Source organism: Chelonoidis abingdonii, chromosome 6, assembly GCF_003597395.2.
Source record: "Chelonoidis abingdonii isolate Lonesome George chromosome 6, CheloAbing_2.0, whole genome shotgun sequence".
Lineage (NCBI taxonomy): Eukaryota > Metazoa > Chordata > Testudines > Testudinidae > Chelonoidis > Chelonoidis abingdonii.
Window position 1 is genome coordinate 1421603 of NC_133774.1, and position 27945 is coordinate 1449547.

General features: G+C 48.7%; 1 pseudogene; it reads left to right on the forward strand.

Annotated features, from left to right (window-relative positions):
* The first annotated feature begins 5294 nt into the window (after positions 1-5294).
* Positions 5295-27945, forward strand: part of LOC116836365 (NACHT, LRR and PYD domains-containing protein 12-like) — a 66782-nt pseudogene continuing 44131 nt past the window's right edge.

A 27945-nucleotide genomic window follows, 5' to 3' on the forward strand; every position in this document is an offset into this window, starting at 1 on the left:
ATACCTTTCCTCTCCCTGGGTAGCCGATAGCGACGTTCACCAATTCCCTGCGTGACACAGATCCAAACCCCTTGCATCTTAAATAGGAGAAACTTAACCATCTTCCTCCTTTCCCCCCACCAATCCCTGGTGAGTCCACGATCCAATCCCTTTGGATCTAAAACAAGGAAAAAATCACGCGCGTATTAAGAAAAAGGCTTTTAATTAAGAAAAGAAAGGTAGAAAGAAAACCCTTCGGGAGGATTAGGATACCAGCTACTCTCACACGACAACAGATTTCAAACATAGAGGATGTTCCTCCTGGCCACAATTTGTTACATATAAAAAAAATAATACCCATACAATTGATTCTACCTCTATTTGCATAAGACAGTACAAAGAAACATAAACATAAACCTATTTATTCCTTTCCTAAAACTATCTACTTTGATAAGAGGCGCTGTTCCTTGATCTTTTTCCACTGCCGCGAAACTGAAACTCTCAAAGGAAAACTTCCCTTCTTCCTTTCTGCAACATCCTTGTTCCCCCATTGGTTCCTCTTCGGTCAGCTGTCTAGCTGGCTAGAGGTGAACTTTTTTAACCCTTTACAGCTAAGAGGCATTAACCTCTTACACCATCGTTTATGACATGGCCCCCCCAAATCTCAGACCACTGTGGCACCACACTGCGGTGATTTCTTCCTAGCAACTTAGCAACTATATAGATCTCTCTCTTGGCATGCTCAGGTGTTAGCCCCATTCTGATTCTGGCCTTGGTTTGAAAAAGTTTATAATCGTTCATGTGTTCCTTAGGCATTTCAGCTGCCACCTCTGCTAAGGGTCCACTGAGCTGTGGTCTCAGCTCTATCATGTCCTGGTCTGTAGGGATGCTGTACTCATGGCAGACCCTTTCAAAATTTTCTAAGAAAGCCTCAGTATCATCACCTGCCTTGTAGGTGGGGAATTTTCTGGGTTGGGAAGCAGAACCTGGAGAAGGGTTGTTATGGTTGGTTGGCTGGCACATCCTGCTTAGCCCTTGCTAATTCCAGGGCCTGCTGGTGGGCCTCCCTCTGGATTTCCATAGCCCTCTGGTGGTCAGCCTCTTTGGCTTTCTCTTTTTTCTTTCTCCTCCATAGCTCTTTTGTGGGCAGCCTCAGCTCTTTTGTGGGCAGCCTCAGCTCTGGCCATCTGTCTGTCATATTCCTTTTGGCTCTCCTCAGCCCACAGTTTGGCTAATTCCAGTTCCTATAGTATGGTTTTTTTCTTTGCTTGACATGTTTCCCCGCTCTGCCTGAGCTATCTTGGTTTGTGAGGTAAAAAAAAAAGAAACCCCACAGCCATGAGAATGAGAAGAGACCAGAAAAACTGGTTTGTAATTTGTCTCTTGCAAACTGTTAATTACCCTCCAGCTAAGCCCAGCTGGAAATCCTTTCTAACAAAGACTTGTTAGAAAAATTTTATCTGTTACCTTCAGGGTATCTCTCCTTCACTGCTTTCCCAGCATCTCAAAGGAGGAAAAAAAAAAAAATCTGGCTTTTGGTTCCTAAAATATCCCTCTCCGCTGCTCACCATGCAAAGGTTCCTTCCCCACTCTGAACTTTAGGGTACAGATGTGGGGACCTGCATGGACGTTTCTAAGCTTAATTACTAGCTTAGATCTGGTATTGCCACCACCATCCAGGATTTCAGTGTCTGGTGCACTCCCTGTCCTGCCAAAACTTTCCTCTCCCTGGGTAGCCTTGAGGGACTTCACCAATTCCCTGGTGAACACAGATCCAAACCCCTTTGTAACCGGGCGTGACTCACCCCCGCGGTGCCTCCTGCTGGTTACTTCCGGGAATCAGCTCAAACTGCAGATGGAGCGCCCTCTGCAGGCCAGTGATCCGCCTTCCGGTTTCCACTACTGGCCCCATGTCCCTCCCTGGACCCCAGTGCTCCTTCTATGTGGGGTTCTGCCCCCGGCAGTAACCCCTTTCTCTTAGGGGTTTCCCCCTCCTGGGAACCCCCCCCCTCACTCTATCCCCACTTTGCCTCAGGGTCTTGGCAACTGCCCAGTCATTAGCTAGCCCCACGCCCTGGGGCAGACTGCAGTATTAGCCTCTCATCATCGGCAAAGGGGTTTGGACCTGCTGCCTTGGCCTACCCCTGGGTTGCACCCTGCAACCCCAGTACCTCTTAGCCTACTCCTAGGCCGCAGCCTGGGGCTTTCCAGACAGGAGCTCCCCGGCTCTGCTGCCTTCCCCAGCCCTGCTTCACCCTAGGTACCTTGTCTGGTCCCTTGCAGCAGCCAGGCCCTTCTCCCTCTGAACGCAGAGAGAGACTTCCTTGGCTCCTGGCTTCTCTGCCCTTTTATAAGGGTCTGTGGCTCAGTTTGGGCGTGCCCCTTAGTTGCAGCCACTTCCCCCATCAGCCCAGCCTAAAAGCGATCATTCTTCAGCCGGCCCCTTCGCCTGTTTTTAACCCCTTCAGGGCCGGACAGAGATCCACTCTGTACACCTTGATTTAAAATGGAGAAATTAACCCTCCCCTTCTTCCCCCACCAATCCCTGTGAGTCCAGATCCAAATCCCTTTGGTCTAAAGAACAAGGAAAAAATCAATCAGGATTAAGAAAAAGGCTTTTTAATTAAAGAAAAGAAAGGTAGAAGAAAACCCTCTGGAGAGATTAGGATACCAGCTACTCTTCCACGACAACAGATTTCAAACATAGAAGATGTTCCCTGGCACAATGTAGTTACACATAAAAAAATATACCCAATTGTATTCTACCTCTATTTGCATAAGACAGGTTACAAAGAAATAAAACATAAACCTATTTATTCCTTGTCTAAAAACTTATTACTTTGATAATGGGCTGGTTCCTTGTCTTTTCACTCCGCGAAACTGAAACTCTCAACAAAGGGAAAACTTCCCTCCTTCCTTTTGAAACATCTTGTTCCCCCATTGGTTCCTCTGGTCAGGTGTCAGCTAGGCTAGGTGAACTTTTTAACCCTTTACAGGTAAAAGAGGCATTAACCCTTAACCCTCTGTTTATGGCACCCACTCTCTGGCACACCTCATAATGCCACATATAGGTAGAAACATCCTTGCCCATCCCCTCCCAGTGGAATAACTTCCCCCAAATGGTCTTTGGTCCTGTTCACTCCAGCATGGCCCCTAGTGTGATCATGCCCTCCCACGCATCTCCATGGAGCTCCTTGCACCTCTGCACTGCTCACAGCACCCCCTGATAACAGCAACCTGGGTAGTTGCCTATATGGCCCACCCTTAAGGCTGGCAGTGGGTGGAACCTCAAGAGACCAACTCTTAGAATTAACCGTAGAGAGGCAGATGGCGGCAGGAGGTGACAGAATGCACATTGGCAATGAAGCAGACAACGGTACAGTGTACTGAGCAGTAGCATGACGAACGACAGTAGCACAGTGAATAATGACATGGTGGCAGCAGGCAGAGACACCGAGTTAGCAGAGACAATGGTGAGCCAGTTGTGGCGGCAGCAGCAGCAGCAAAGGCATTGCTTAACATCTTTCATCCTCCTCCCCCCTCTCCGGTCCTACGGAGTTGTGAATGCATTTCTGGACTCTGAGTTTCCACCAACCATGCACAGCTGCTGCAAGTGGGGTGTGGTGAAGGGAAAGGAGAGTAGCATTTTAAAGGGACATCTGTTGTTGGACTTTAACACTGCAAGGTGAGAACGGAGCCAAAAGACACAGCCCAACATATTCTGGAGTAGGAGTTTTGTTCATGGTCAGATGAGTTTAAATCATGGTTATGGTTTTTTCCTAAATTAATGCCAGGTTCCTTTCTATTAAAAGTTTTCTTTGCTATACACAGACTCAGTGCTGGGCTAGTGTTTAATATTCCCAGATTACTAGTTGGGGGCTCGAACAGGATCTTTATTGGATTGCTAAGAGAGACCCCTGGATATTGAACCTGGCCCTTGTTGCTGCCTACTCCACCCGGCAAAAGGGTTATACTAGTGTATCATTCCCCCTCGTCTTCTATTTTCTGTCTACTCTTTTATTTTTACCCTTTTTGTCTTGTGTATTAGCAGTTTCAAGAGTGGTCAATTTTGGAACTGGCTCAGTTTCATTATTATGATTGCTGTAATAAGCTTGACAGGATAAAGCAACCTGAGACTCCCTGTCCTGGCACGAGAGACAACTAGTGGGAAGAAACTATTACACATGGCAGCTGAAAGTGGAAAGGTGAAGTGAAACCCATAGGCTGAGTGTCATGTTTATGACCAAATTGCTCACATGTCTTGCTGGCAGCACTCCAGGAAAGCAAGAATCATAGACAGAAGTTCCTGTTCTTCTTCAAGTAATGTCCCTATGGGTGCTCCAGTCTGGATGTGTTTGCACCCTGGGGAACTTGCTTCCATGCCACACACAAAGGGATTCCCAGCACAGACACAGAATTTCTGTTAATCACACTGTAATGGGACTCTTAAACTGCCCACCCCTGTATGTTGGTATAATCCTCAGCCTGCTGAGGTAGAGGATTTCTGGTGCTGAAAGGTCAAAGATTATTTTTAAAAATGGAATAATCAGAAACTTTAATACTTGTGTTTGAACCCAAGCCCAGGACAAAATGAAATTAATTAATCAAACATTAACGTAACCATAAATTGGAAAGGATTTAAGATATCCACAGTACTAGGAAACCACAACACTGTGGAGAATAAAGGGTTAAAATAGCTGTATGGTTTCCAGTGTCTAGCATTAGAGAAGCATCAGTAGATGGGATGTTAGTTGCAGAGGCCTCTGTGCATGTATGTGTGTGTGAGAGGGGGGTTACTGTAGCCAATTAATTAGATCACATCCATCAATGTGTTTATCAGCAGTGTAAGATGCATCATGTCTTGTCAAGGGAAGGTCAGTTGGAGGATGCTTAGTGGCATGAAGTATGTGTGTGTAGATGCTGAATACATTCACATACAGAGTAAATTACAGTGCAGGGATGGCTCATGTTCTGTAATTATTAAGATGTTTGCTCTGGGATGAGACAGTTCAGTTACCCTTCTGGGTGCTACCCTCTGCATTTCTGTAATGCATGATATTTTGTTGTTGTTCCTTTCTTTTGAATGCAATGTTTTCTTTGTAGGTTTAAAAGGAAAAAAAAATGTTCAAAAGACAAGAAATTCAGTGTTCCACTATTGAATTTTACCCTCAAAGTACTGATACATACTTACAACCTACTGATGAACCTTTTTTGACTGGGGAAGGAGCAGGGTTAAGTGTAATAATGACTGATTTTGAAGACAGGAAATGCAGAGCCCATATATATAGGATGTGAAAGTACTCTTGGATCTCTGCAGTCTGCTGAGAACGTTCCTCCACTTTAGCATGAAGAAGTTCTAAAAAATTCACCCTAAACAAGTTTTCTTCAGTGCCTCAAGGTGAGTCCACAATGCATAATATTTTTATTGATCTATGTCATATTATAGTCAGTTAAGTTCTACAAAGAAAGCCAGAGTCTTCTGTGCAGATAGAAAATGGATTCACAAGTAGAGAGCTCTCTGGTCCTTTGTACATTTCTCTTGTATGCTGTGATTTCTCTTGTATGAAAACCTGAAGGGAGAACACATCATTTGCTCTGGTTTCAGAATCTCTTATAAGATTTCTGTATTTGTATGTGAGAAAAAGACTGAGTGAGGCAGAACCTGTAACAGGACAAAGGCAATGGTCCCTTCTGTGTCTGCAAGTGGAGGCTGAAGCTGGGCAAAGGTTTTCATTCAAAACTTTTTTTTTTTCTACCAAAAGTGCAGATTCATGTTGGCCAAAAAGTTCTGCACATTAATTCTGGTGAATTGCTTTGGTCAGGCAAAACCCCAAAAACATTGTGAGGAAAACCTGAAGTGGCTTGTTTTGGCATTTCTGAAACTAAATATTTCAGCTTCTCATTTTCTTTTTTTGAAATTTCCTTTAACATTATATAAAAAAATGAAAGAAATCTTGAAATAAAAAAAGTGCTTTTGTAGGACCTAATCAATTGTTTTGATTTTTCAGAACTGCCTCCAAACCAAAAAAAAAAAAAATCAGTTATTTGCACAGTTGTAGTGGAGGCAAGACTGGATCTTCCAGCCCTAGAGAAGGAGAAAGGAATACTTGCCCCACAGCTTCCTTCTGTTTTTGCTCCTGGTCCCCGGGAAACCCTTCCACAGGATTCAAGCTCTCTTTCATTTGAAGGGAAATGGTCCTTCTCTTTGTGACGTTATCATATCTTGATAAAGGGCCACCCTTTATTATACGCTCCTGTCCAGCTGAACTTGCTGTTCTCTATCTACCTTAATATTGCATCAAATCCATTAAACCCAAGTGTTTCAAGACAATCACAGCTACTTTATAGGCTGCAGTTTCTTGTAGCCGTGTTAATATTACTGGAGAGCCTTAACTTACGAACTTCCCTGACTTCTGCATTTTCACTTTCATCCTTCATGTTGTTTCACCATAGTGTATTTTTGAATTTTAGTACAGTGCTGTGCTTTTACTCCACAAACTGTAGCCTGCGCTCTGTTGCTTCTGTTTCCCTGCTTTTGGCTCACTGTTTCCAGTTCACAGACAATAAGGCTTCCTTTCCCTGACTGGTAGAAGTTGAAACAAATTATCAGACTTTATAGGGCTTGTGGGCTGTTCTACATCTGGGCGAAATGCAATATTAGTAAAAGCTTTAGAAAAACATTTTACCCATCTTACCTCAACTTCCTTCATTAAAGAGAGAATGGTCCGTACTTCATTGTTGACCTTAAGTACAGAATGGCTGTTGTGGCTGGTGGTGGGTCCCTTGCTTTTTCTTGGTGTGGTGTGTCAGGGTGTGGCCCCTGCCCCCATTCTTGAGCTTCACAAGTGCCCTGGAGAAACGGGAAAGGGATCTGGGTCTACCCCCTACTCCGGGTCCCAGCCCCTTCAGCCCCTCTGTACTGGGGGAGTCCCTCTGCTCGGGCAGGGTTTCCCTTCCCCTGGTACTCCAATCCTCGGATCAATAACAGTGCTCCTCCAAACTGCAGTCAACTCTCCTTCCCCTTTCCTGTCTGACTGAAGCAGGGGTTCTTATTAGGTCTGGCAGGGCCTTAATTGGCTCCAGGTGCTCTAATTAACCTGTAGCAACCTCTCCTTAGTCCACAGGGGATAAGGCTCTGGTAATCCTAGGGCTTATATACTTCTGTCTATCAATCTTCTGCTGCCCTCTGGCCCAGCTGTATCACACTGTGTTAGTTTAATAAGATGTAAAGAATAGCAAATATTATCCAAGTTGCTGGTTTTAGAACATAACTCTAACTGGGATACTTCATTACATTTACTCATTGCGATAAACATTCTCCCCTTCCAGACACTATTTTCATGTTGGTGTAACTGCAAACACTGGAGTGACACCAGTACAGAGTTGATAATGTGGAACGGGGAATCAGGACCATGTAGCTCTTGGCAGCAACTTTTCTGAGACATTTTCCTGCCCTGAACGAGTTCATCTTAATTTGAATAAGTAACTGAGGTTTTGACACACCTAAAAGTGTTGAGTCTCCCCAAGTGACACAGGTCTGTGACATTAGCTCTGAAGATTCCAGAACTTGCCTCTGATTTCTGCCCACAAAGTGCTGCCCCATGTCATGCCCTCCCTTTGGCTGCCATTTTGTAGGCGCTTGTTGGATAAGGAAATGGGTTTGAACATTTTTGTTAACATTTTTAGTGGTTTAAGGACACACATAATAAAAGTGAAAGAATAAAAAAAAATAATGTGGAAGAGACAAGATACCACAGCTATAAGGGGACAAAACATGCAGGGATGGATCTGAAACAGAATAAGAGGAGCAGGTAGCAAAAACAAGAAGGAAGCTGAAATTACGTCTTCAGAAGACAGCCATATAAATACCATGTAATCCAGTAAAATATTTAAATTAAATGCTGTGATCTCTGATTTTTAACAGAATGCCCTAACCCAGGGGTAGGCAACCTATGGCACGTGCGCCGAAGGCGGCACATGAGCTGATTTTCAGTGGCGCTCACACTGCTCAGGTCCTGGCCACTGGTCCAGGAGGCTCTGCATTTTAATTTAAATGAAGCTTCTTAAACATTTTACAAACCTTATTTACTGTACATACAATAGTTTAATTATATATTATAGATTTATAGAAAGAGACCTTCTAAAAATGTTAAAATTTATTACTGACACATGAAACCTTATATTAGAGTGAATAAATGAAGACTCAGCACAGACTTCTGAAAGGTTGCTGACCCCTGCCCTAACCACTGGGTTCTGACGTTTTCTGAGGCAGGCTGCCCTTAATGTCTCCTGCAGAACCTGTCCCACGGTGTACTAAATATGCACTGGAGCAGGGGGAATGGACCCTGACTATTCTGCCACCCATGTGAATGCCTTAACCACTGAGCTACGGAGCCATTTGTGCTCTCTTGGGCCAAATGACTATTAACTATTGATAGACAGTGGAATAGCTCCAACAGGAGAGAGAGAGAGAGACATGTCCCAGAATAGCCCAGTGGTTGGGGCACTCACCTGAGAGATGGGAAACCCCTGCTCAGATCCCTTCTGCACATACTGCAGAGGTGGAAATTGACGGATAAGGACCCTAACCACTGGGCTACAAGTTGTAAGAGAAGTGGTACCATCAGAACTTCTGCCTCCAGTTGTTTGTGAGGAGGGAGACATAAAAGGAATGGCAATGTCTAATTTCAGCCAGTTTGAAGCTGGGGCGTACAGTTGAGATGGGCATCCTGAGGCAGCTGTGCACATGCCCAGCGTTTGTGAGTTCAGCAAAGCTGTCATCTTTGTCCTGTCATCCTGGAGGAGGGGGCAGGCTGTTCACAGGGGTTCAGCAAACTCAGAGATCAGTCATGGTGACCTCAGTTTACATACCCTGCTTTGGTGTTCATTGAAGGAGAGCAGACCTCTTATTTCTATTGGGTACTTGACAAATGGGCTCTCAGGTTTCTGTTCTTCCCCCCGTTTGTTTGCTGCTTCTGTGTCCAGTAGATGGTGTCAGTGGATAGCACATTTCTTTGATCCTTTTCTTATGGGAGGGTTTGTATGTTTTAGTCAAGGATTGTGCTTCTCTGTTAACCACTACTGTTAATTGGAATGTCCCCTTTTAAGCAATGCCTTTCAATGTTTCAAATTTAGACACTGGTTAGGTGCTTCTTTTTCCTTTTTGTGCTATAAAATTAATAGCACTTCTAGAGTTCAAGAATCATTTAGAATGAAAAACCAACAAAATCTCTTATAGTTCCCCCAAATATAGTGGAAATAGTCCATACGATCTTTAATTATATATAAGCATTTCACATGCTTTGAGGCTCACAACAGGACAAGAGACATCATTTTGAGTGGACAAGATAGATTGTCCTTATATGGAGAGAGAAGGTGCCTTTCGTTCATACAATAGTTGAATATACAGCTTCAAATGTGAGGTGAAAGGGAGCTGGTTTGGACGTCTTGGGGCAGCAGGAAGTTTGACCTCTGAAATCTTTTGATTTTCTGGGTCTCACAACAAACTATTCCTTAAACAGTTTATCTGATTTATAGTTTCCCAGCTCATGGGCACCAGATTTGTATAATTTTTGGTGGTGCCCAGAACGGGTCCAAGCAGAGCCATTCTGTCCATAAGATGGACTGGAGCAACTGTTCCGGGCCCCATGCTTCAGGGGAATGCAGGGTCCAGAGCGGCCTGGAGGGCTAGCAGGGGACCTGGCGCTGGCAGCAGCAAGTGACCCAGCCCCATCCCGCTCCGCTCTCCTCCGCTCTGCCCCACCTCTTCCCATCCCTGCTTTGCCCCCTCCCACTCCCATTCCACCCCTTCTCCCAAGCATTTGTCCTGCCTCTTTCCGGCTTCTGCCCTCTCCTCTGAGAGACACAGGAAGCTGGCACGGTGGGGCCGGCTGTGACCATATCACTCGCTGGTGCCAGCTCCAGGCATCTGGCTACCACCCCCGGCCACCCTGGACCCCGTGTCCCCCTGAAGTGTGGGGCCAGGGGCAGTTGTCCCGGCCCATCCTAAGAATGGGACAGCTCTGAAGATATAAGCCCAAACATTGGTGGAGCCAGGCCCATGTTTCTGAATATTGGTGGACCACTGGCACCATAGGCCCTTATAACTCACCACCTATGTCCCAGACACTCCCCACCCCAAATCTCTGGCACTTAATTCACTCACAGGTTCAATAAACCAATGGTCCTTTCTGCATAGAAAAGCAAGGTGTTTGTCATGTTCAGAGGGCTCTCTTTAGTTAGTTCAAGAGAGATGAAAGATTTGTCCATGTGTAAATTATGAGAAGCACAGACAAAATATACAATAGTGTGATTGCCACTTGTGTGGAAGGTGTCTAACCCAAACTCAGGCTACCACAGTTTTATGCATTTTCTAGTTAACACCCATTCCTGCAGTTTATTACATGGTTGTTAGCACCATGTATGTAGTATAAATGCAGGAAATAATTAGTATATATTGTTAGGCCTGTATAAAGATATAGCAGACAAAACCAGGTATGCCAACCTGACCAAAGTCAGACTAACAGAGGTTTGTGGGTAATCCCTGAGTGGAAAAGAACTGAGAAGCAGCATGTCTCACAAAGCGCTGGGAAAAAGTAAGATAACGGAGGGGCTGCATTCCTGGTATAGTACCAACTGTGCTGTGTTAGGAACAGTTCCTTTGAAGAACTGATAAGAAATCCCAGCCTCCCTGTTTTCACTCCTTGGTTCAGTTCTCTGTCTGTTTTAACTCCCCTACGTTCCTAACTTCTGGTGCTTGCTAAGATATTGTTAATCACCTAATGCTGTAAAACATGTATACTAAAAGTGTCTAGTTTCTAGTTGTTAGAAGAAGGGGGTGGATTGCTCCAGTGAATAATTTATGACACGACGGAACTGTGTACATAGGCTTATACTAAGACGTAAAGAGCTGGCTGGTTCTCTCTGGAGACGAGCTGCTCTCTATTGATGCGTGCACTTGTAAATAAAAAGCTTTTGATCGGACCTTGCTGGTGTTGCCTGTCTCTCTTGCGGTCAGACAACGAACTTTGCCGTCTGGGTTAGAGTCCCTGACAATATTTAAAAAAAAATTCTTTTAATCTTTCAGTTCCAGGTGGGTGGGTGAGGGCATTGTTTCTATAAACAAGCCACCATTCTATCTATGGCAAGGCCAGTGACTAACTGCTATAAGACCAACATGATGCTATCAGTGAAGAATTAGTTTTAATTTTCTACCTTTATTTTCAGATTCTTTATAATATCCTGTGATGGAAAGAGTGAAAAATCTAAGACTCATCTTTCTAGAAGGACTGGAAAATCTCTTGGCAGAAGAATTTGACAGATTTAAATATGCACTAACATGTATTGAGTGTGATGGAGGAGGGCAAATCCCCAAGTGTCGGCTGGAGGAGGCCAACACTCGGATGAAACTTGTGGATTTCATGTGTTCATATTATTGTGAAGATGTTGCGGTGAAGACGGCTATTTGTGCCTTGGAACTGATGAAGATGAGAGATGCTGCTGCTAATCTCAGAGTGAAAAGCGCAAAAGGTAAGGACCTAAAGCGACTGTAAAACCTGGGAGTCTGTCCCCAGCAATCTGCCCCAGGAAGGCAGAGCAGGCAGAGAAACAACAGGCTGATGGCACCATGACACACCCTTGGGATGCTCAGGACTCTGAGTCACCTTGTTACCCACCCCTTTATCTCCAGCAAGAGTAAGGTTTGCTGGTGCTTAACTGGGTGTCAGTTCTGTGACATCACTGATCTATTAGCCACTCAATCTCCTCTGGCCTCTGCCAGCCCTTATTTTGCCTTACAGGGACAATCAACACAGCAGCTTGTCTGAGTCAGCTGAGATCAGCTCCAATATATCATCACAGCACTGAGATATATTTATAGTGAAAATAATCATAAGTTCATTATCCAAGGCTAAGATTTAAGAGATTGTGAGAAAGGATAACAATAGGAAAAGAAATGGTTACATATACAATAAAAAGTATAACATGCTTCTTGGCATCTAAACTTAACCCGCTAAACCCCCATTTGAGATAGTGTATCTCACCTAAAGCAATCTCCCAGGATCTCCAACCAACATAGCCAGGATCCATCTTTCATGAATTCAAAAAGTGTTGTCCTTTTTGCTTCCTCAGTGAAAGATGAAAGGGTGTCCCTTTGCCTCTCCTTATTGCCTGTAAAATTCATTGTTTTGTCCCTGGAGTTAGGCAAATCCCTGTAGTTTATTCCCTGGTATGCTGATTCCATGTTGCCTTCCATCCTCATATGCAAATAGGCTTCCATTGTGTTGATTTACATGCTTATTCTACACGTGAACCAAGGCAGACAGGTGAATATACATCCTTTGTCTGGTCAAAGCCCTGAAAACATATTTTCTAATATATATCCACAACTCTTTAAATATCATTTCTACATATACCTCACAGTGATTAGTAGAATCAGTATGCCATGAAAGCATTTTTTAGAGAGCTCTCTTGATTCTCTTTGGATAAATGCTATGTACAAAGTGTGCTGGGTGTGGTGAGTTTGTGAAGCCTGTCAGGAGTTACTGTTGCATAACAGTGAGCCTTTGTCAGTTGGCATTGAGGGGTTCTTGGGGTCACAGGCACAAATCACAAAGTCTAAATCCCAGCAGGAAGCCAGAGAGACTCAAAGCAGAGATGCCCAGAGTGGGCCTCATTTGCTGACCTGCTTCATTCAGCTGACACCAGAGGAACAGATATGACCTGTACCTACCCATCTGTGGCGAGAGTACCTAGTGGGTGTAAAGTGGGTGCCAAGAGAGTGTCCCAGACAGAGAGGGGTGGGGAGAGAGTTACTGGAGCCTATCCCCAGCTTGGGGACCATACCTTGGGGCAACAGGTGCAAGGTAGAACACTTCCCAGGATGCTCTAATCCAGGGGTGGGCAAACTACAGCCCGTGGGCCACACCCACCCCGTGGGACCCTCCTGCCTGGCCCCTGAGCTCCTGGCCAGGGAGGCTCCCCCGGCCCCTCCCCTGCCTTCCCCTCTCTCCTGCAGCCATGCTGCTGAGCAACCAATGCTCTGGGGGGCAGGGCTGCACACTCCTGCAGGAGAGCAGGGCAGCATGTCTGGCTCCAGCCAGGCTGCCAGACCTCTAAGTGGCATGGTAAGGGGGCCAGGGCCAGGGTTGGGGGGGTTGGATAAGGGGCAGGGAGTTCCAGGAGACAGCGAAGGGACAGGAAGCAGGCAGGGTTGGATGAGGTGGAGGTTCTGGGAGGGTGGTCAGGGAATGGGGAGTAGGGGGTTGGATAAGGGGCAGGGAGTCCCATGGGGCAGTAAGGGGGTAGGGGGCTGGATAGGAGTCAGGGCAGTCAGGAAACAGGGAGCAAGGGGGATAGGTAGGGGGTTGGGTCCTGGGGGGCTTTTAAGGTGGGGGAATCTCTGGAGGGGACGGTCAGGGGACAAAGAGCAGGGGGGCTTAGATAGCGGGTGGGGTCCCAGGGGGGTGTTTAGGGGCAGGAGGGGTCTCTGGAGGGGGCAGTCAGGGGGCAGGAAGTGGGAGGGGGTTGGATAGGTGTGAGGCTAAGCTGTTTGCAGGGCACAGCCTTCCCTACCAGGCCCTCCATACAATTTTGCAACCCTGATGTGGCCCTCGGGCCAAAAAGTTTGCCCACCCCTGCTCTATCCTCTGCTGCGGATGCGACAGAGAACCAAGGATCTGCAACAGGAAACTGATCACAGCAGATAATCTGTCCCCGTATAATATCACCAAACACCTGACTGGCCCCATGAGACCATTCTGGGGTTCCAGGCAGGAACTTTATCTTCAAGGCTATTTGTAATTAATTAAATAAATTTAATCAAGGAGCTAGCATGCCTGGAGAGCTGCATTTCCAAAGGTCCTAGACTGCTTTTCAGCAGGGCCGGTGCAACCATTTAGGCAACGTAGGCAGTCGCCTAGGGCACTGGGATTTGGGGGGGCGCCATTTTCTTCGGCAGCGACCACAGCAGCCAGATCTTCATCCACCCTGGTTGCCGCTGGCATTTAGGCAGAGCGAGCTGGGGCAGGGGAGAGCAGGGAGGGCCACCTGCAGCAAGTAAGGGAGGTGGGGGTGGAACGCAGGGGAACTCCCCGGCCCAGCTCACCCCTGCCCCGCCTCCTCCCAAAGCATGCCCTGGCTGCTTCACTTCTCCTGCCTCCCAGGCTTGCGGCGTCAATCAGCTTAGGTGCTGCAAGCCTGGGAGGCGGGAGAAGTGAAGCAGCAATGGTGTGCTTGGAGTGTTCGCGCTAGTGCACAGAGCAGGGGTGAGCTGTGGCGGGGGGCATGCCTCAGGGCAGAGGGTGGGGGGCTGAGAGCTGCCACAAGAGGGGGCGCCTCAGGGCAGGGGGGGTAGTTGCCGCAGGGGGTGGCGCCTCAGGGCGGGGGTGCAAGGTGGAAGTTTTGCCTAGGGTGCAAAACATCCGTGCACCGGCCCTGCTTTTCAGTGTCCCACATGAATGTTAAGAGCCAGTGCCAATGGGGATCCATGCTTTAGTGGAGTTACGTTAGATTCCATGTACTCTGTGATGGAGTTAAACTCAACCCTGTTACTTTCATCCCTGTTCCTCTCACCTATGATGGCACTAGAGATCAGCTGGGTTGGTTTTATTCAGGGCTGGCTGTGGGGCTCTCCCTAGAGCCTTTGGAATTCACTCCCTGGGGCATCAGTTTAGCAGCATCCAGAGCAAATTGCAGGGAGCATATATTTTTATAAGCTTCTCTTTGCAGTGCTTGCCTTATTATTCATATCATGGTGCAGCAATTGGTGGGGCAGGGACACTGTGGCCCGCCCACTTTTTAACATCGGCGTAATTTGGGGGGCAGGAGGCTGCATTCTCCCCCCACAACTGTAGCTCCTCCACCACGAAATGCAGCCCCTGCTAGTGGCACCAGCCTTAGCCTCCCCTCACCATGAATCCCTGCCCCTCTCAATGCCCCTCTCTGCTCCTCCTCTTCCTCTTGAGGCCCTGGCCCGTGACCAGGCAGAAGCTGGAGCTGGGCATTGGTAAGAGCCACCCATGGAGTCAGGCCACTGTGGGGAGTCCCAGACACTCCTCCTGCCCTGGGTGGCACACTCTGGGGAGCAGGGATGCAGTCTGGGGGCTGCTCTTCAGAATTACAGTTACAGAATAGTGAGCACTTTGCCATTTGGCTTTGAAGGGTACTGAGGTCACAGTGTGTGTACATTTTGTTTGTATATAGCACGTGTCTGTTGCAATGCAGTTTGTTCTCAATCTTGCTAAACTCTAATCCTATCAGAGTTTTGTGTAAAGAGAGAAGATGGGGAGTAGGGGACCCGTGGGTCTGAAAATGGCTTTTTGTCCACTGTATGTGTGCACTTAACTTTCTGTGCATCTCTTTGTGGTGCATGCCTTTAGTGTTCATATATGTGCACGTGCTATTCCTTGGGGAATTCTGTGCCAAAAAAATAAAAATTCTGCACCAAAAATTTAAAATGCTGCACACAATTTAAAAATTCTGAAAATTCTGCAAATAGAATCATGCCAGTTTCAATTATTTTGGTAATTTATTTCAAAATATCTGACAGCAAGTATGTCTGTAACAATATAGACCAAAAAAGGAAGATTCTGATAATTTTGTTTGACAAATAAATTCATTACTAGTCATATTAATACAGAATGTTGAGTTATTAATTTAAATTACAATACAGAACTGTATTTCCTGCATTTGTCAGAAGCAATGCAAAGGCTTGGGAGAGTCAGAGGTAACGTAAGAGCTGAGGGAGAGGGAAGGAGCCTGGGGGTGAACCTGGAGGTTGTTGGGCGTTCGTGGCAGAAGGGTTTTCTTTTTGGGGGGAGAGGGGAATAGGATTCTTAGGGAGTTGGGAAGCCTCTCCCATGCAGACCTTGGCTGATGCCAAGCTTCTCGCATTCAGTAGGAACATTTGCCCCTGTCCCTGCACCCTCCATCCCCATGTGTCCGTCAATGCTGTCACCCCACTAGCTCCTGAGCCCATACCCCAGTCCGTCTCCCCCACTAGCCATTCTGAACTCCAGTTTGTGACTCCCCCAGAAACCTTGGGTGCCCCACTCTGTCCTAATTTGGCCTCGTGGGTATGGTGCTGTGATGAACTTCTACTCCTCTGCAGCACTAGGCATGCACAGAATTTTTTTCCCCGCAGAAAATACATTCTGCCCCAGAAGCATTGTAGTTCTGTCTTTTGCCCACCAGAGATTGCTGTAGTATCAGAAGAACTGCATTCACGCTGTTGGTTGCTCAGGTGACACAGTGACCTCTGCTGGGAAAAAGGCACAACTTCAGCACTTCTGGGATAGAATGAATTTTATGAGGGAAAAGAATTAAATTATGTGGGACAGATGAATTCTGCACATCTGCAGATGCACAGAATTCCCCCCAGAAGTAAATTGTGCATTTGCATGCGTGTTGTTTCCTAAAAGACATTACCTTGGAATTTGAAAAATTAGTAAAGCCTTTGTCAGGTAAAAAGTGTATTTTTGACATTTTCTAAATGCTTTCTTGCAGTGGTTTTAAACTAACATTTAGTCTAAATCAACATGGTTGCACAGAACATTTCAGTTTCAACAAAGTGGAGTTTTCCAATGGAAGAATGTCCCACTGAACTTCTACCTACTCTAGAATGCAACTTAAGGTGGTTTGTCTATGAAATAGTGCATGGTCTGATTGAATGTATGTTTACCTGTTTTGGAAAGGAAGTGGGAGGAGGAGGGGTGAGTGTGTGATGTTCTATGGTTTTTACAAGAATTTTAAAACATATTTAAATATATGCCCGTGTATAGGTGCATTTATGGGTTGAAAAATATGTTAGCACAATGTGAAGACCCTGGATAGTTTCCCCTCTCACTGGAGGAGAGTGAAAGTGTGTCTACATCCCTTGGCGTTTAAAGCATTTTAATCCCTTGTGACATTGCCAACATTCTTCTTTCCCTCCTCCACTTTGTGCTTTAACATCAGGCATAACAACTGGTCTGATGCTACAGAACAGAAGCAAGTTATTTCACGTTTACTTATATCACATATTAGTGTTTTAGTTCCCATATAGATTCTAACAGGCTTTCCCTCATCAGACATATGTTTTCAATTGCAAATTTCTTTGCACATCTTATTAAACACCTCTTTCTATTTCATTGTTCATGTGTTAGCTGTATTTCTTTACCATTTCTAAGGGTGGCTCTAAAATAACAAGACCTACCTCTCATATGTTGCCTTTCCTCTACAGCTCTGAGTGCTTTACAAAGGAAGTCACTATCAATATTGCCATTTTACCGATGGGGAAACTGTGGCACAGTGACTTGCCCAAAGTCACCTAGCAGGCCAGCGGCAGAGCTGGGAATAGAAACCAGGTCTCCTGAGTTCTAATGTAGCGGTCTATGCACTAGGCATAATACTGCCAATTGTGGGCGCTAGGGTGGAGTGGCTGTTACTAACAGATTTTACTGTACTAGTGTCTCCAAAGAAATTCTTTCTGCCTGGCTGACTCTTGGTGTTTTTAGGGAGATTATTACTGTAAAGAACCCTTAATAAATGACTTGCCCCAACTTCCTCAACTGAGTAACACACACTGTGATTCTGTTACATTAACATTTACGTGCAATTTCTTTTTCAGTTTTGGATCTTGAGCAACCTGAAGAAGCAGGTATGTGACAATCTAACAAAGAATTGTGTTCAGCAATAAACAATGACTACAGGCATTAGACTACAACTGCAAAATGTTCAGTTCACTAGTAGAAATAACAACACTCCAGGGCTTGTCTTCACAGGGACACTCAGGAACATTAAGATGAATCAATTACAGGTGTGATATTAAAGCACACTAAACCCCTGTATAGATCCAAGGAGGATTAACTTACCACAAATCTGGCTGCTTTACTCCTGAATGAGAGCATCCCTATGAGTGGTTTAACAAGGTTTAACTTATGCGCACTGACCTCACTCCTTTAGTTGATTCACCTTAGCTACTGAGTCTCCCAGCATAGACGTAGCTTCGGACTATAATCTCATCAGATCACACAGGCTAACTTGCTTTGGATGGGAGATGAGGAAACAAGTTGAAGATCTCCGTGAAACATTTAGATGCACAGAAAATAGTGCTGGTGATTAGGAGGAGCTCTGTTCTCTGAATCAGTACTGAACCACTGCACCAGCATTGTGCTGGAGGACACTCTGATGTCAGGATTACTATGTTTTAAATAAGGTAAAGTAACTAGAGGTCCTCATCTTTGGTCCTTAAAGATGCTCTGGCGCTTTTAAAATCCCTGGACACTGGACAAATTCTAGTTTGTGTAGCTACATTCTTCACACCTAAATTCCCAGGACTGTTTCAGTTGTATATGAAGCAGTGAAGAATGTCCTGTCCTAACTTGTTATGTAGTGCAGTTGTGCACTCTTAAACAGTTAACAGCTTTCACCTTAGAGATGGGTTCATTTCAGTATTTAGTGAAATGTCTCCTCTATATGTATACACAGAAGGCTGAATACTACAGGTATTATTCACATGTCTACTTTCAATCAGGGGCGGCTCTAGACATTTTGCCGCCCCAAACACGGCGTCATGCCACGGGGGCGCTCTGCCGGTCACCGGTCCCGCGGCTCCAGTGGACCTCCTGCAGGCATGCCTGCGGAGGGTCCGCTGGTCCCATAGCTTCGATGGAGCCACGCAGGACCAGCAGATCCTCTGCAGGCACACCTGCTGGAGGTCCACCGAAGCCACGGAACCAGAGGACCCTCCGCAGGCATGCCGCCAAAGGCACCCTGTCTGCCGCCCTCCTTGTGACCGGCAGAGCGCCCCCCCGCGGCATGCCGCCCCAAGCACGCGTTTGGCATGCTGGGGCCTGGAGCCGCCCCTGCTTTCAGTGAGACTACTGATATGAGTGAAGATTGTGGGATCAGGCCCATAGTAAATTGATTTGGAGACATTTTATGACGACAGAAGCAATATGAACTTAAGGTACCAGTATTGTTTAAATAGCTTTATTGTAAGAGTAGTGATGACAGTATTTTCTCTGAAATTTTAATTCAATATATCTAATGTTTTATGTCATTAACTTAGATTACAGGGTGAAGTATAGTGAACACATACAAAACCAGTACAAAGTTATAAAAGACATGAACTCTCGTCTTGGTGAGAATGTGAATCTAAACAGCAGGTACACAAAGCTGATTATCGTAAAGGAACATCGTTCCAAAAAGGAGCGAGAACATGAAATAATGGACTCAGGACGCAGACATGCAGAAATCATGACTAAGCAAGCTAGTTGTACTACAATCAACTGTTTATTTGACCCCGATAAGGATGGACAAATACCACCAATCATTGTGAGGCAGGGAGCTGCAGGGATTGGGAAAACGACAGCAAAAAAGATCATGTTTGACTGGGCAGTTGGAGAACTTTATCAGAGCAAGTTTGATTATGTCTTCTACATAAACTGTAGGGAAATTAACTCTGGTAATGAGCAGGGAAGTGTTGCTGATTTGATTTTAAAGAATTGTCCTGATCAAAATGCACCAGTTGATAAGATTTTGAGGAATCCAGAGAAACTCCTGTTCATAATTGATGGTTTTGATGAACTGAGATTTTCATTTGCACAGTCAGAAAGTAATCTGTGCTCTGATCCCTTTGAGAAGCAGCCAGCAGCAGTGATACTGAGCAGTTTATTTAGGAAAAAAGTTCTTTCCAAATCCTACTTAATAGTCACAACAAGATCTACAGCTCTGGAGGAACTCCAGCAGTATTTGCAAGGTGAACGGTATGCAGAAATACTGGGATTTACCGAAGCTGAGAGGGAGGAATATTTCTACAAGTTCTTCAAGAATGAAGAAAAAGCAAGAAAAGCCTTTAATTTTGTAAAAGACAATGAAATGCTCTTCACCATGTGCTTTGTTCCCATAGTGTGTTGGATCATCTGCACGGTTCTGAATCAACAGATGGAAGAAGGTAAAGATCTTGCACAAAATTCAGAAACAATCACTGGTATGTACATGCTCTATGTTTTCAGCTTATTAAAGGGTCACAGCAGCAATTCAAAGCAACAGATACAAGTTAATTGGAAGGGACTTTGCTCCTTGGCTGCAGATGGAATCTGGAGGCAGAAAATACTGTTTGAGGAAGAAGAAATCAAGAAACATGGATTAGATATGTCTGACTCTCTCTTTCTGAATGAAAATGTTTTTCTGAAATATAATGAGACTGAGTGTGTTTACAGCTTCATTCACTTGAGTCTTCAAGAGTTTTTTGCAGCTTTATTTTATGTGTTGGAGAAAGAAGATACAATGGTGGAAGAGTCAGAAACTGCTGTGAACAATGTGAAAAAATTGTTAGAAAACTATGGAAAATCTAGAAATTATTTAACATTAACAGTGAGATTCCTGTTTGGTCTCTTAAATACAGAGGCAATGGAGGTCATCAACAAAAAGATTAAATGCAAAATTTCATCCAAAATAAAACCAGATTTACTGAAATGGATTAAAAACAAACCGAAAATATCATCCTTGTCTTGGAAGTCAGATGAGGAGTTTTCACCCTTGAAAAATGCTGAGATGGTTTACCTGCTTGAGGAGTTTCACTGCTTGTACGAAATTCAGGAACAGAGTTTTGTGCAAAGCTCGCTGAATCATTTCACTGAGCTCAATTTAGCTGAATACAATTTTAGCAAAATGGATCAAGTGGCTCTTTCATTCTGTCTAAAAAACTGTTGTAAACTGGAGACACTTAATCTAAATCTGTGCCTCTTTGGTTATGAAGACCCGAGCAAGGATTTCCCAAGGCCACCCAAGCAACAACGTCTGTAAGTATTGCCCAAGCTCCAAAAACACCTACATAATTTCATAGGTAGAGAAATTATTGAGGGAGAAGGTAGTTAAAAAATGGAAGATGACAGTTGACAAAGTGACAAAGATGTTCAGGTTGCCGGATCAGGTGGTGATTTAATGGTAAAACTGAGAAAATGTTATGAAGGGGTGAGACTCTGTCCCCTTTGCTGGGCTGATGCTTGTGAGAGCTGCTGCCTCCTGCATCTAAGGAGGCAGGGAATGGCGCTGCTCCAAGATGGCAGGAAGTCACCTTAAATTGGTCAGCAAAGGGATGCAGTTGTTGAATTTGGCAGCCTGAATGGTGACCTGTCACAGGGCAAACCTTCTCCCACCCTGGTGTACTGCTGCCTAGCCTGTTCTCATAGTCTCCTGGCCACAAACTCACACGTGCTGTTGCCCTTTCGCCACGTGGGCATTTAATCTTCACATCCCACAGGTGTACAACAGGAGGAGATTTCCACACAGCGTTCTCCCCTCACCCTCTGAGCTCTTCCTGTCACTTCCCGCCCCTTCCAAATACTGAGCCAACTGCCTCATCAAGACCAGCACTTGCACCCAAGTGTCAGTAATCTCCAACAACACAAACAGATTTGTAGTGCAGTTCGGACGCAGTTCATCCCTCAGCGGGGCTGTGGAGTATCCCACTGCCTCGCTCTAGTCCGTCGGCCGATGGTTCTGCTGTCATGGGGAACAACGTACACTCGGTTAGGGGGTTCAGGCTGAGCCAATAGTCCGAAGCCGGCCCAGCCTCTAGGTCAGGGCGGGGCACCCAAACACTGAGTCAGAATGCTCAGGACCTCAGGCAGAGCTGAGCAGTAATAGCCTTAAGCCCGGCCCTAGGTCAGGGCGGGGCACCAAACACTGAGTCAGAATGCTCAGGCCCTCAGGCAGGGCTGAGCCGTAAGCATAGGTTTCAGCCTCCTCAGGCCAGGGGAAGTGGGAGTCTGCCATCCCGGAGTGGGGTGGCAGGGGGGATGCAGGCCCTCCCACTCCACTGCATCCCAGCTCGGTGCCCTAGCAGCGACAGAAACTCACTGCTGTCAGTGGGGATCCTGGCCGCAACACACTGACATAGGCTCTGACAGTGCTGCAGCCAGACTGGGGTCGGCTGCTCCCGGGCTACTTCCACACTCTCCCTCATAGGGTACCTGAGTCATCGTAGCATCATCGGCGGTCTCAACCACCATTGGTTTCTCTGAGTAAGTAGCCGATGGTAGGCTCAGTGGCTCCTCAGGGTAGCTGGCAAGAGGCAGGCTCGGCTCTTCCTCATGGTAGCTGGAGCGGGGTGGTCCCGGCCAGTCCTCCTCGGGATAGCTGGTGCAGGGCAAGCTCAGTCAGTCCTCCTCGGGGTAGCGAGCGCGGGGCAGGCTCAGCTGGCCGGGTGTTAGCTCTGGCTGGTGGCGGCCGCAGACATCTGGCCTGTGTGGCGGCTGGGCCTCGACTGAGCTCTGCAGGCAAGCTTTTATATTTCCGGGTCTGCGCCGTGACCTCTGAGGAGCGGGCACAGAACCCAGCAGCTCTGCCCACGGTGGTGGAAGGGGAGGTTTGTCCCTCAGTGGGGCTGTGGGGTATCCCACCGTGTCGCTACACACCACCCCCCTCAAGGCTGGCTCCCATCCGTCGGCATCAGACCCATCCACTTCCCCCAGGTGGGACAAGAAGTACGCATTGGCATGGTCCTTACCAGCTCTATGGCAGACAGTAAACTCATACGGCTGTAGTGCCAGATACCACTGCGTGAGCCGCATATTATTATTTTTCATTTGAGCCAGCCACCGAAGCGCGGCATGGTCGGTGACAAGTATGAAGGGGGCCCCCAGGAGGTAATACCGCAGGGCATCACAGGCCCACTTTACCGCCAAGGCCTCCTTCTCTATTACGGCGTAGCCCGTTCTCGCGGAAATAATTTCTGGCTAAGATATATAACGGGATGTTCTTCACCATCCACTTCCTGGGACAGGACCGCTCCCAGCTCCACCTCTGAGGCATCTGTTTGGAAGACAAACCTTCGGGAAAAGTCAGGACTGTACAAGACGGGTTCGCAGCAGAGACAGTCTTTGAGGGCCCGGAAGGCACGGTCACACTCTGGGATCCACTCTACTCGTCGGGGACTGGTTTTAGTCAAGAGTCCCATTAAAGGGGCTGTGATGGAGGCGAAGTCGGGGATGAACTTCCGGTAGTAGCCGCCAGTCTGAGGAACTGGTGCACCTGACACTTTGTAGTGGGGGGTGGACATGCGGCTAGTGCTTGGACCTTTCCCACGAGTGGTCTGACTTGTCCCTTTGCAATAGTGTACCCCAGGTAGGTGATCTCCTGCCACCTGATATGGCACTTCTTTGGATTGGCGGTCAATCCCGTGGCCTATAGGGACCGCAGGACCACTGCCACTTGCTCCAGGTGGTTCTCCCAGCGGTCGCTGTAAATGACGACATCGTCCAGGTACGCAGCCGTGTAGTCTTGATGAGGGCGAAGGAGGCGATCCATGAGCCGCTGGAACATTGCAGGGGCCCCATGGAGACCGAAGGGCATCCACGTGACCTGGTAGAGGCCCGAGGCCATGGCAAATGTCATCTTTTCCCGTGATGCGGGGTCGAGGGGGATTTGCCAGTATCCTTTGCTTAGGTCGAGGGTTGTGGGGAAGTGGGCCTTTCCTAAATGATCCAGCAGCTCATCTACTCGTGGCATCGGGTAAGTGTCGAACTTCGAGATCAAATTGACATGGCGGAAGTCGATGCAGAAGCGCTGGGTGCTGTCCGGTTTGGGAACCAGGAGTACGGGGCTGCGCCATTCATTCTGTGACAGTTCGATAACACCCAGCTCTAGCATCACCCGAACTTCCTCCTTGATGATCTGCCGCATCCAATATGGTACGGGTCTAGTTGACTCTCGGATCACCACCCCTAGCTCAGTCTGAATGGTATGGTACTCGAGGATCGTGTAGCCTGGCTGGGCAGTGAATGTCCTACGGAATGCCTGCAGGAGGCATCTGTTCTGTTTTTGTTGCTCCTCAGTTAGTGCTTCCCCAAGATGAGATGCCATGGGGTCCTCGAGCGGGGTAGCCTGGGGCCCTAACTCAGGTTCTGGTGGACAAGGATTGATCAGGAGGCCTTTTCGTTTGCACCAAGGTTTCAAGAGGTTGATATGGTACCTCTGGGTTTTCCTTCAGCGGTCGGGCTGGTTAATCTCATAGGGAACTGGCCTGACCTTCCAAACCACCTCTAGGGCCCCTGCCACTGGGCCAGTAGCTTAGATTCATTGGTAGGCAAAGGAAGCAGCACCCGGTCTGTGGGTTGGAACTCGCGGGCCCGGGCCTCTTGGTTATAGGTCTGGGTCTGAGCTTCCTGCCCCGCCTTCATATTCTCTCGAGCGAGCGTTCCGGCTCGGGTGGAAGGGCCCTGAAGCTGGAGGACATACTGTAGAAGGCCCTGAGCAAGTGATGGGGTCTGCTCCCAGGTCTCCCTCATGAGGTCCAGGAGCCCCCTTGGACACCGGCCATACAACAACTCGAAGGGGGAGAATTTGGTGGAGGCTTGGGGTACTTCACAGATGGCCAGGAACAACGGTGGGATCAACTGGTCCCATCTGCGCAGGTCCTCAGGACAGAACTTGCACAGCATGTCTTTCAGGGTGCAGTTGAACCGCTCCACCAGGCCGTCGGTTTTCGGGTGGTACACTGAGGTGCGCAGCTGCTTAATCCCTAGGAGTTCACAGACCTGCCGCAGCAACCAGGAGGTAAAATTGGTACCCTGGTCGGTAAGGATTTCCCGGAGCAGGCCCACGCGGGCAAAGACCTTGACCAGTTCCTCAGCAATGGTCCTTGCCATGATGCTCTGGAGCGGGACAGCTTCGGGGAAGCGGGTGGCATAGTCGACGATGACCAGGATGTAGAGAAACCCAGCCCGGTTTCTCGGGAACGGTCCCACCAAGTCCATCGCAACGCATTCAAACGGCGTCTCTACGATAGGCATGGATATTAGGGGGGCTGGGGCCGTCCATGAGGGAGCGGCCAGCTGGCACTGTGGACAAGAGCTACAATAGTTCCGCACCTCCTGGTGCACCCCGGGCCAGAAAAACTGGGCCAGGATTCGGGCAAGGGTCTTTTCCTGGCCTAAATGCCCGGCCGCTGGGACGTCGTGGGCAAGCCTCACTACAGCTCATCGGTGGCACCGAGGCACCAACAATTGTGTCTGAACCTCCCCGGTGTGGGAATCTCGATCTATCCGATAGAGACAGTCGCGACATAGCTCGAACCGGGGCCAGCTCATAGCCCGGGCTGGATCAATCAAGGCGCTGTTGACCACCACGAGCTGTTCATATGCCCGGCCCAGGGTGGGGTCCTCCCTCTGGTCCCGGCAGAAATCGGTGCCGATCGTGGGGTCGTCAGTGGGCATCGGCAGGAGGTCATCCGACACACTGTCCTGGCTCTTAGGCCCCGCCTCTTCAGCCTCCTCTGTCGGGTCCTCAGGGCAGTCCCCTTCCAAGGCAAGGGTGACCTCAGGGCTTTCCTGCATGTGTGACCTCAGAATGCCCAGAAACTCTGGCCAGTCCCGCCCCAAGATCACGGGGTAGGCGAGTCGCAGGGCCAGGCCGATCACGATGGCTCGCGTGACTCTATCCACGGTAAGGGGGACCTGGGCACTGGCGTAGGGTCGAACATCGCCATGAATACACTGTAACTGGATCGTTCCCAAGCAGGGGTCTTCGGGGAAGCCTAGGCTTTGGTGGACGAGTGTCTGTCCACAGCCAGAGTCAACCAGGGCCCGCATCTGGCAGTCCCCGACAACTACGGGCATGGTGACTTTGGTAGCCTGCGGCAGTCGGGCACGGTTTTCTCTGGTGCAGACGTGTCCAAAGCTGCAATCCATCTCTGTGCAGTCCCATTGGAGGTGTCCATGCTTCCCACAGGAGAAACAGGGCCCAATTTCGGATCGTCCAGGTCGGGTCGAACCACCCTTCTGGCTCGTAGCGGGGCTCTGCAGGGTGCGGCCAGTCCCAGTCTCGGGGCCTGTAGGTGTTTGCCAAGGGGGACCCTCGAGACGCCTAGACCTGGGCTCCTGACTCTGCGGGGGAGTCCGCAGTTCTGCCCGGGTGCTCACCCATGTTTCAGGGTTGGGGCACTCGAGCCTTGGAGGGTGACCCCGCATACCCGGCCTGACCAGAGTTTCCACCGCAAGGAAGTTCTCCATGAGGGTGACGGCGGCCACTACCATCAGGGTCCAGTGCCGGAGGACCCAAGCCCTTCTCCGCGACAGGAGGATGTGGAGGAACTGCTCCAGGACAATTTGTTCCATGAGCTCTTCGGGGTTCCGCCTGTCGGGCTGTAGCCACCGCCTACATAAGTCTCTCAGCTCCTGAGCCACCAACGGGGGGCGGGCGCCTGCGTTGTAGGCCAGACTCTGGAACCGCTGCTGGAAGGTTTCCAGGCTGACGTCTAAGGCATCCAAAATCACCGCCTTCACCCGGATATAGTCCCTGGCATCCTCCATGGACAAACCCCGGTACACTGTTTGCACCGTCCCCATCAAGTATGGGGCTAGGAGGGTGGCCCACTGGTCAGGGGCCCACCCGGCAACCTGAGCCACCCTTTTGAAAGTCACCAAAAAGACCTCGGGGTCATCCAGTGGCCCATCTTAGTCAGTCTTACAGGCGGGGTTAGCCGAGGGGTCCCATCCGTGTCTCCCAGCTGAGGGTCCAGGGGTCGGGGCAGTGCCATCGCTAGCTGCTGCAGACATTGTCGCTGGAACTCTTGGTTCTGTGTTGTCAGGTCCTGGATCAGCTGCTGCTGTTGTGCTCCCAGCTTCTCAACCAGCTGTTGTTGCTGCTGGAGCTGGGCAGCCGGTTGCTGCTGCTGCTGCAGCTGGGCCGCTTGCTGTCATTCCTGGCTCTCCGTTGGAAAGGTGAAGAGCTTGGCCAAGTCCATGTTTCCAGTGGGGGATCGCTGTCCCCCAGACCCCTTCTCACAGGAGTCAAGGGCTCGTGCCCACATTCTGGGTAGAGTCCCCACTTCTGGTACCACGTGTAGTGCGGCTCGGCCGCTGTTCGTCCCTCAGCAGGGCTGTGGGGTATCCCACCGCCTCGCCCTAGTCTGTCGGCCAATGGTTCTGCTGTCGTGGGGAACAACGCACGCTCGGTTGGGGGTTCAGGCCCCTGGGCGAGGCTGAGCCAATAGTCTGAAGCCGGCCCAGGCTCTAGGTCAGGGCGGGGCACCCAAACACTGAGTCAGAATGCTCAGGCCCTCAGGCAGGGCTGAGCCATAAGCATAGGTTTCAGCCTCCTCAGGCCAGGGGAAGTGGGAGTCTGCCATCCCGGAGTGGAGTGGCAGCGGGGACGCAGGCCCTCCCACTCCACTGCATCCCAGCCCGGTGCCCTAGCACGACAGAAACTCACTGCTGTCAGTGGGGATCCTGGCCACAACACACTGACAGAGGCTCTGACAGTGCTGCAGCCAGACTGGGGTCGGCTGCTCCCGGGCTACTTCCACACTCTCCCTCATAGGGAACCTCAGTCGTCGTAGCGTCATCGGCGGTCTCAACCACCATCGGTTCCTCTGGGTAAGTAGCCGATGGTAGGCTCAGTGGCTCCTCGGGGTAGCTGGCAAGTGGCAGGCTCAGCTCTTCCTCGGGGTAGCTGGCAAGCAGCGGACTTGGCCCTTCCTCGGGATAGCTGGAGTGGGGTGGTCCCGGCCAGTCCTTCTCGGGGTAGCTGGTGCGAGGCAGGCTCAGCCAGTCCTCGTCGGGGTAGCGAGTGCAGGGCAGGCTCGGCTGGCCGGGTGTGAGCTCCAGCTGGCAGCAGCCACAGACGTCTGGCCCATGCGGCGGCTGGGCCTCGACTGAGCTCTGCAGGCAAGCTTTTATATTTCCGGGTCTGAGCTGTGACCTCTGAGGGGAGGGCGCAGGACCCAACGGCTCCGCCCACGGTGGTGGTAGGGGAGGTTTGTCCCTCAGCGGGGCTGTGGGGTATCCCGCCTTGCTACAAAGTTAATTGGCTTCAGTTTAACCTGCAGTTTTCCTGGCACTGCAGCAACTTCTATGGCCAGGTTGCTACAGCTAGCACCATGTCACATGACCTCTAGGGCACAACCCAAAAGGGATCTTAAAAATCCAAGTTACCAGTGAGCACAAGGGGGGAGAGGACACAACTAAAACAAAACCACACAAC